The sequence below is a fragment of the Gadus chalcogrammus genome, chromosome 12, assembly GCF_026213295.1.
Source record: "Gadus chalcogrammus isolate NIFS_2021 chromosome 12, NIFS_Gcha_1.0, whole genome shotgun sequence".
Classification (NCBI taxonomy): domain Eukaryota; kingdom Metazoa; phylum Chordata; class Actinopteri; order Gadiformes; family Gadidae; genus Gadus; species Gadus chalcogrammus.
This window is the reverse complement of record NC_079423.1, coordinates 11979787-11987030: the sequence shown is the minus strand read 5'-3', so window position 1 is coordinate 11987030 and position 7244 is coordinate 11979787. Positions and strand designations below refer to the sequence as shown.

Sequence of the window (7244 nt, the reverse complement as noted above, 5' to 3'; positions counted from 1 at the left end):
GAAAGTTTAAGAAATGTACAACTGTCGGTTCAGCTCTCTGGTGCTCCCTGCTGGCAGTATCACTATACTGTCCTCATGTTTCACAAAAATAGTTTTGAGAGACGTTGTCAGTTTTTGTATGTTGCTTAAAATCCTCCAAAGCGGTTGGCAGTAAACATCAGGTCACGGTACGCCACGGTAGGCCACGGAGTCAATGAGCTCGAGTTGAAAAAGAAAATGCTTACAGCACCTGGTATTCCCAGGCGGTCTCCCATCCAAGTACTAACCAGGGCCCGACCCTGCTTAGCTTCCGAGATCAGACGAGATCGGCGTGTTCAGGGTGGTATGGCCGTAAGCAATTAGTGCAGGCGCAAAACCAGTTTTATACAGTAGCACATAAGGAGTGAGAAAGCTGCTGAGGCTCGACGTTACACTTTACAAAAACAATCATTAGTTAGATATAAACGGCAGTAATTGATTCAGTAGGACTCCTTATCCATGTAAACGATCATTGTGACATCTGAATTCATTAATTATCTGAAATACACTGCGTGTGCGTGTGATGTTAAATGTTTGAACCAAGGTTAACGGTTAAAGTGTCAGAGAATGGGTGGTGATTTTTTGACGTCCTCCCATGATCTGAAGTGAGCGTGCGTGTTTGTGTTGGTGAAAGTTTAAGAAATGTACAACTGTCGGTTCAGCTCTCTGGTGCTCCCTGCTGGCAGTATCACTATACTGTCCTCATGTTTCACAAAAATAGTTTTGAGAGACGTTGTCAGTTTTGTATGTTGCTTAAATCCTCCAAAGCGGTTGGCAGTAAACATCAGGTCACGGTACGCCACGGTAGGCCACGGAGTCAATGAGCTCGAGTTGAAAAAGAAAAAGCTTACAGCACCTGGTATTCCCAGGCGGTCCTCCCATCCAAGTACTAACCAGGCCCGACCCTGCTTAGCTTCCGAGATCAGACGAGATCGGGCGTGTTCAGGGTGGTATGGCCGTAAGCAATTAGTGCAGGCGCAAAACCAGGTTTTATACAGTAGCACATAAGGAGTGAGAAAGCTGCTGAGGCTCGACGTTACACTTTACAAAAACAATCATTAGTTAGATATAAACGGCAGTAATTGATTCAGTAGGACTCCTTATCCATGTAAACGATCATTGTGACATCTGAATTCATTAATTATCTGAAATACACTGCGTGTGCGTGTGATGTTAAATGTTTGAACCAAGGTTAACGGTTAAAGTGTCAGAGAATGGGTGGTGATTTTTTGACGTCCTCCCATGATCTGAAGTGAGCGTGCGTGTTTGTGTTGGTGAAAGTTTAAGAAATGTACAACTGTCGGTTCAGCTCTCTGGTGCTCCCTGCTGGCAGTATCACTATACTGTCCTCATGTTTCACAAAAATAGTTTTGAGAGACGTTGTCAGTTTTTGTATGTTGCTTAAATCCTCCAAAGCGGTTGGCAGTAAACATCAGGTCACGGTACGCCACGGTAGGCCACGGAGTCAATGAGCTCGAGTTGAAAAAGAAAAAGCTTACAGCACCTGGTATTCCCAGGCGGTCTCCCATCCAAGTACTAACCGGGCCCGACCCTGCTTAGCTTCCGAGATCAGACGAGATCGGGCGTGTTCAGGGTGGTATGGCCGTAAGCAATTAGTGCAGGCGCAAAACCAGGTTTTATACAGTAGCACATAAGGAGTGAGAAAGCTGCTGAGGCTCGACGTTACACTTTTACAAAAACAATCATTAGTTAGATATAAACGGCAGTAATTGATTCAGTAGGACTCCTTATCCATGTAAACGATCATTGTGACATCTGAATTCATTAATTATCTGAAATACACTGCGTGTGCGTGTGATGTTAAATGTTTGAACCAAGGTTAACGGTTAAAGTGTCAGAGAATGGGTGGTGATTTTTGACGTCCTCCCATGATCTGAAGTGAGCGTGCGTGTTTGTGTTGGTGAAAGTTTAAGAAATGTACAACTGTCGGTTCAGCTCTCTGGTGCTCCCTGCTGGCAGTATCACTATACTGTCCTCATGTTTCACAAAAATAGTTTTGAGAGACGTTGTCAGTTTTTGTATGTTGCTTAAATCCTCCAAAGCGGTTGGCAGTAAACATCAGGTCACGGTACGCCACGGAGTCAATGAGCTCGAGTTGAAAAAGAAAAAGCTTACAGCACCTGGTATTCCCAGGCGGTCTCCCATCCAAGTTACTAACCAGGCCCGACCCTGCTTAGCTTCCGAGATCAGACGAGATCGGGCGTGTTCAGGGTGGTATGGCCGTAAGCAATTAGTGCAGGCGCAAAACCAGGTTTTATACAGTAGCACATAAGGAGTGAGAAAGCTGCTGAGGCTCGACGTTACACTTTACAAAAACAATCATTAGTTAGATATAAACGGCAGTAATTGATTCAGTAGGACTCCTTATCCATGTAAACGATCATTGTGACATCTGAATTCATTAATTATCTGAAATACACTGCGTGTGCGTGTGATGTTAATATTTTGAACCAAGGTTAACGGTTAAAGTGTCAGAGAATGGGTGGTGATTTTTTGACGTCCTCCCATGATCTGAAGTGAGCGTGCGTGTTTGTGTTGGTGAAAGTTTAAGAAATGTACAACTGTCGGTTCAGCTCTCTGGTGCTCCCTGCTGGCAGTATCACTATACTGTCCTCATGTTTCACAAAAATAGTTTTGAGAGACGTTGTCAGTTTTTGTATGTTGCTTAAATCCTCCAAAGCGGTTGGCAGTAAACATCAGGTCACGGTACGCCACGGTAGGCCACGGAGTCAATGAGCTCGAGTTGAAAAAGAAAAAGCTTACAGCACCTGGTATTCCCAGGCGGTCTCCCATCCAAGTACTAACCAGGCCCGACCCTGCTTAGCTTCAGAGATCAGACGAGATCGGGCGTGTTCAGGGTGGTATGGCCGTAAGCAATTAGTGCAGGCGCAAAACCAGGTTTTATACAGTAGCACATAAGGAGTGAGAAAGCTGCTGAGGCTCGACGTTACACTTTTACAAAAACAATCATTAGTTAGATATAAACGGCAGTAATTGATTCAGTAGGACTCCTTATCCATGTAAACGATCATTGTGACATCTGAATTCATTAATTATCTGAAATACACTGCGTGTGCGTGTGATGTTAAATGTTTGAACCAAGGTTAACGGTTAAAGTGTCAGAGAATGGGTGGTGATTTTTTGACGTCCTCCCATGATCTGAAGTGAGCGTGCGTGTTTGTGTTGGTGAAAGTTTAAGAAATGTACAACTGTCGGTTCAGCTCTCTGGTGCTCCCTGCTGGCAGTATCACTATACTGTCCTCATGTTTCACAAAAATAGTTTTGAGAGACGTTGTCAGTTTTTGTATGTTGCTTAAATCCTCCAAAGCGGTTGGCAGTAAACATCAGGTCACGGTACGCCACGGTAGGCCACGGAGTCAATGAGCTCGAGTTGAAAAAGAAAAAGCTTACAGCACCTGGTATTCCCAGGCGGTCTCCCATCCAAGTACTAACCAGGCCCGACCCTGCTTAGCTTCCGAGATCAGACGAGATCGGGCGTGTTCAGGGTGGTATGGCCGTAAGCAATTAGTGCAGGCGCAAAACCAGGTTTTATACAGTAGCACATAAGGAGTGAGAAAGCTGCTGAGGCTCGACGTTACACTCTTACAAAAACAATCATTAGTTAGATATAAACGGCAGTAATTGATTCAGTAGGACTCCTTATCCATGTAAACGATCATTGTGACATCTGAATTCATTAATTATCTGAAATACACTGCGTGTGCGTGTGATGTTAAATGTTTGAACCAAGGTTAACGGTTAAAGTGTCAGAGAATGGGTGGTGATTTTTTGACGTCCTCCCATGATCTGAAGTGAGCGTGCGTGTTTGTGTTGGTGAAAGTTTAAGAAATGTACAACTGTCGGTTCAGCTCTCTGGTGCTCCCTGCTGGCAGTATCACTATACTGTCCTCATGTTTCACAAAAATAGTTTTGAGAGACGTTGTCAGTTTTTGTATGTTGCTTAAATCCTCCAAAGCGGTTGGCAGTAAACATCAGGTCACGGTACGCCACGGTAGGCCACGGAGTCAATGAGCTCGAGTTGAAAAAGAAAAAGCTTACAGCACCTGGTATTCCCAGGCGGTCTCCCATCCAAGTACTAACCAGGCCCGACCCTGCTTAGCTTCCGAGATCAGACGAGATCGGGCGTGTTCAGGGTGGTATGGCCGTAAGCAATTAGTGCAGGCGCAAAACCAGGTTTTATACAGTAGCACATAAGGAGTGAGAAAGCTGCTGAGGCTCGACGTTACACTCTTACAAAAACAATCATTAGTTAGATATAAACGGCAGTAATTGATTCAGTAGGACTCCTTATCCATGTAAACGATCATTGTGACATCTGAATTCATTAATTATCTGAAATACACTGCGTGTGCGTGTGATGTTAAATGTTTGAACCAAGGTTAACGGTTAAAGTGTCAGAGAATGGGTGGTGATTTTTTGACGTCCTCCCATGATCTGAAGTGAGCGTGCGTGTTTGTGTTGGTGAAAGTTTAAGAAATGTACAACTGTCGGTTCAGCTCTCTGGTGCTCCCTGCTGGCAGTATCACTATACTGTCCTCATGTTTCACAAAAATAGTTTTGAGAGACGTTGTCAGTTTTTGTATGTTGCTTAAATCCTCCAAAGCGGTTGGCAGTAAACATCAGGTCACGGTACGCCACGGTAGGCCACGGAGTCAATGAGCTCGAGTTGAAAAAGAAAAAGCTTACAGCACCTGGTATTCCCAGGCGGTCTCCCATCCAAGTACTAACCAGGCCCGACCCTGCTTAGCTTCCGAGATCAGACGAGATCGGGCGTGTTCAGGGTGGTATGGCCGTAAGCAATTAGTGCAGGCGCAAAACCAGGTTTTATACAGTAGCACATAAGGAGTGAGAAAGCTGCTGAGGCTCGACGTTACACTCTTACAAAAACAATCATTAGTTAGATATAAACGGCAGTAATTGATTCAGTAGGACTCCTTATCCATGTAAACGATCATTGTGACATCTGAATTCATTAATTATCTGAAATACACTGCGTGTGCGTGTGATGTTAAATGTTTGAACCAAGGTTAACGGTTAAAGTGTCAGAGAATGGGTGGTGATTTTTTGACGTCCTCCCATGATCTGAAGTGAGCGTGCGTGTTTGTGTTGGTGAAAGTTTAAGAAATGTACAACTGTCGGTTCAGCTCTCTGGTGCTCCCTGCTGGCAGTATCACTATACTGTCCTCATGTTTCACAAAAATAGTTTTGAGAGACGTTGTCAGTTTTTGTATGTTGCTTAAATCCTCCAAAGCGGTTGGCAGTAAACATCAGGTCACGGTACGCCACGGTAGGCCACGGAGTCAATGAGCTCGAGTTGAAAAAGAAAAAGCTTACAGCACCTGGTATTCCCAGGCGGTCTCCCATCCAAGTACTAACCAGGCCCGACCCTGCTTAGCTTCCGAGATCAGACGAGATCGGGCGTGTTCAGGGTGGTATGGCCGTAAGCAATTAGTGCAGGCGCAAAACCAGGTTTTATACAGTAGCACATAAGGAGTGAGAAAGCTGCTGAGGCTCGACGTTACACTTTTACAAAAACAATCATTAGTTAGATATAAACGGCAGTAATTGATTCAGTAGGACTCCTTATCCATGTAAACGATCATTGTGACATCTGAATTCATTAATTATCTGAAATACACTGCGTGTGCGTGTGATGTTAAATGTTTGAACCAAGGTTAACGGTTAAAGTGTCAGAGAATGGGTGGTGATTTTTTGACGTCCTCCCATGATCTGAAGTGAGCGTGCGTGTTTGTGTTGGTGAAAGTTTAAGAAATGTACAACTGTCGGTTCAGCTCTCTGGTGCTCCCTGCTGGCAGTATCACTATACTGTCCTCATGTTTCACAAAAATAGTTTTGAGAGACGTTGTCAGTTTTTGTATGTTGCTTAAATCCTCCAAAGCGGTTGGCAGTAAACATCAGGTCACGGTACGCCACGGTAGGCCACGGAGTCAATGAGCTCGAGTTGAAAAAGAAAAAGCTTACAGCACCTGGTATTCCCAGGCGGTCTCCCATCCAAGTACTAACCAGGCCCGACCCTGCTTAGCTTCCGAGATCAGACGAGATCGGGCGTGTTCAGGGTGGTATGGCCGTAAGCAATTAGTGCAGGCGCAAAACCAGGTTTTATACAGTAGCACATAAGGAGTGAGAAAGCTGCTGAGGCTCGACGTTACACTTTTACAAAAACAATCATTAGTTAGATATAAACGGCAGTAATTGATTCAGTAGGACTCCTTATCCATGTAAACGATCATTGTGACATCTGAATTCATTAATTATCTGAAATACACTGCGTGTGCGTGTGATGTTAAATGTTTGAACCAAGGTTAACGGTTAAAGTGTCAGAGAATGGGTGGTGATTTTTTGACGTCCTCCCATGATCTGAAGTGAGCGTGCGTGTTTGTGTTGGTGAAAGTTTAAGAAATGTACAACTGTCGGTTCAGCTCTCTGGTGCTCCCTGCTGGCAGTATCACTATACTGTCCTCATGTTTCACAAAAATAGTTTTGAGAGACGTTGTCAGTTTTTGTATGTTGCTTAAATCCTCCAAAGCGGTTGGCAGTAAACATCAGGTCACGGTACGCCACGGTAGGCCACGGAGTCAATGAGCTCGAGTTGAAAAAGAAAAAGCTTACAGCACCTGGTATTCCCAGGCGGTCTCCCATCCAAGTACTAACCAGGCCCGACCCTGCTTAGCTTCCGAGATCAGACGAGATCGGGCGTGTTCAGGGTGGTATGGCCGTAAGCAATTAGTGCAGGCGCAAAACCAGGTTTTATACAGTAGCACATAAGGAGTGAGAAAGCTGCTGAGGCTCGACGTTACACTTTTACAAAAACAATCATTAGTTAGATATAAACGGCAGTAATTGATTCAGTAGGACTCCTTATCCATGTAAACGATCATTGTGACATCTGAATTCATTAATTATCTGAAATACACTGCGTGTGCGTGTGATGTTAAATGTTTGAACCAAGGTTAACGGTTAAAGTGTCAGAGAATGGGTGGTGATTTTTTGACGTCCTCCCATGATCTGAAGTGAGCGTGCGTGTTTGTGTTGGTGAAAGTTTAAGAAATGTACAACTGTCGGTTCAGCTCTCTGGTGCTCCCTGCTGGCAGTATCACTATACTGTCCTCATGTTTCACAAAAATAGTTTTGAGAGACGTTGTCAGTTTTTGTATGTTGCTTAA

The 7244-nt window shown here is 44.4% G+C and overlaps 11 non-coding genes across 11 annotated transcripts; all 11 read right to left on the bottom strand.

The window, feature by feature from the left end:
• Positions 1–217: 217 nt before the first annotated feature.
• On the bottom strand, positions 218–336 carry LOC130395420 (5S ribosomal RNA). Its single transcript, XR_008898478.1, has one exon. It is a non-coding gene; the product is annotated as a 5S ribosomal RNA (ribosomal RNA).
• Positions 337–862: 526 nt separating this feature from the next.
• LOC130394101 (5S ribosomal RNA) lies at positions 863–982 on the bottom strand. Its single transcript, XR_008897292.1, has one exon. It is a non-coding gene; the product is annotated as a 5S ribosomal RNA (ribosomal RNA).
• Positions 983–1510: 528 nt separating this feature from the next.
• On the bottom strand, positions 1511–1629 carry LOC130399526 (5S ribosomal RNA). The gene has a single exon (XR_008902032.1). It is a non-coding gene; the product is annotated as a 5S ribosomal RNA (ribosomal RNA).
• A 518-nt stretch (positions 1630–2147) lies between these two features.
• LOC130394285 (5S ribosomal RNA) lies at positions 2148–2267 on the bottom strand. Its single transcript, XR_008897458.1, has one exon. It is a non-coding gene; the product is annotated as a 5S ribosomal RNA (ribosomal RNA).
• Positions 2268–2795: 528 nt separating this feature from the next.
• LOC130400608 (5S ribosomal RNA) lies at positions 2796–2914 on the bottom strand. Its single transcript, XR_008903086.1, has one exon. It is a non-coding gene; the product is annotated as a 5S ribosomal RNA (ribosomal RNA).
• A 529-nt stretch (positions 2915–3443) lies between these two features.
• LOC130399330 (5S ribosomal RNA) lies at positions 3444–3562 on the bottom strand. Its single transcript, XR_008901846.1, has one exon. It is a non-coding gene; the product is annotated as a 5S ribosomal RNA (ribosomal RNA).
• A 529-nt stretch (positions 3563–4091) lies between these two features.
• Positions 4092–4210, bottom strand: LOC130399329 (5S ribosomal RNA). Its single transcript, XR_008901845.1, has one exon. It is a non-coding gene; the product is annotated as a 5S ribosomal RNA (ribosomal RNA).
• Positions 4211–4739: 529 nt separating this feature from the next.
• On the bottom strand, positions 4740–4858 carry LOC130399327 (5S ribosomal RNA). Its single transcript, XR_008901843.1, has one exon. It is a non-coding gene; the product is annotated as a 5S ribosomal RNA (ribosomal RNA).
• A 529-nt stretch (positions 4859–5387) lies between these two features.
• Positions 5388–5506, bottom strand: LOC130399326 (5S ribosomal RNA). Its single transcript, XR_008901842.1, has one exon. It is a non-coding gene; the product is annotated as a 5S ribosomal RNA (ribosomal RNA).
• A 529-nt stretch (positions 5507–6035) lies between these two features.
• Positions 6036–6154, bottom strand: LOC130399325 (5S ribosomal RNA). Its single transcript, XR_008901841.1, has one exon. It is a non-coding gene; the product is annotated as a 5S ribosomal RNA (ribosomal RNA).
• Positions 6155–6683: 529 nt separating this feature from the next.
• On the bottom strand, positions 6684–6802 carry LOC130399324 (5S ribosomal RNA). The gene has a single exon (XR_008901840.1). It is a non-coding gene; the product is annotated as a 5S ribosomal RNA (ribosomal RNA).
• Between the last annotated feature and the right edge of the window lie 442 nt (positions 6803–7244).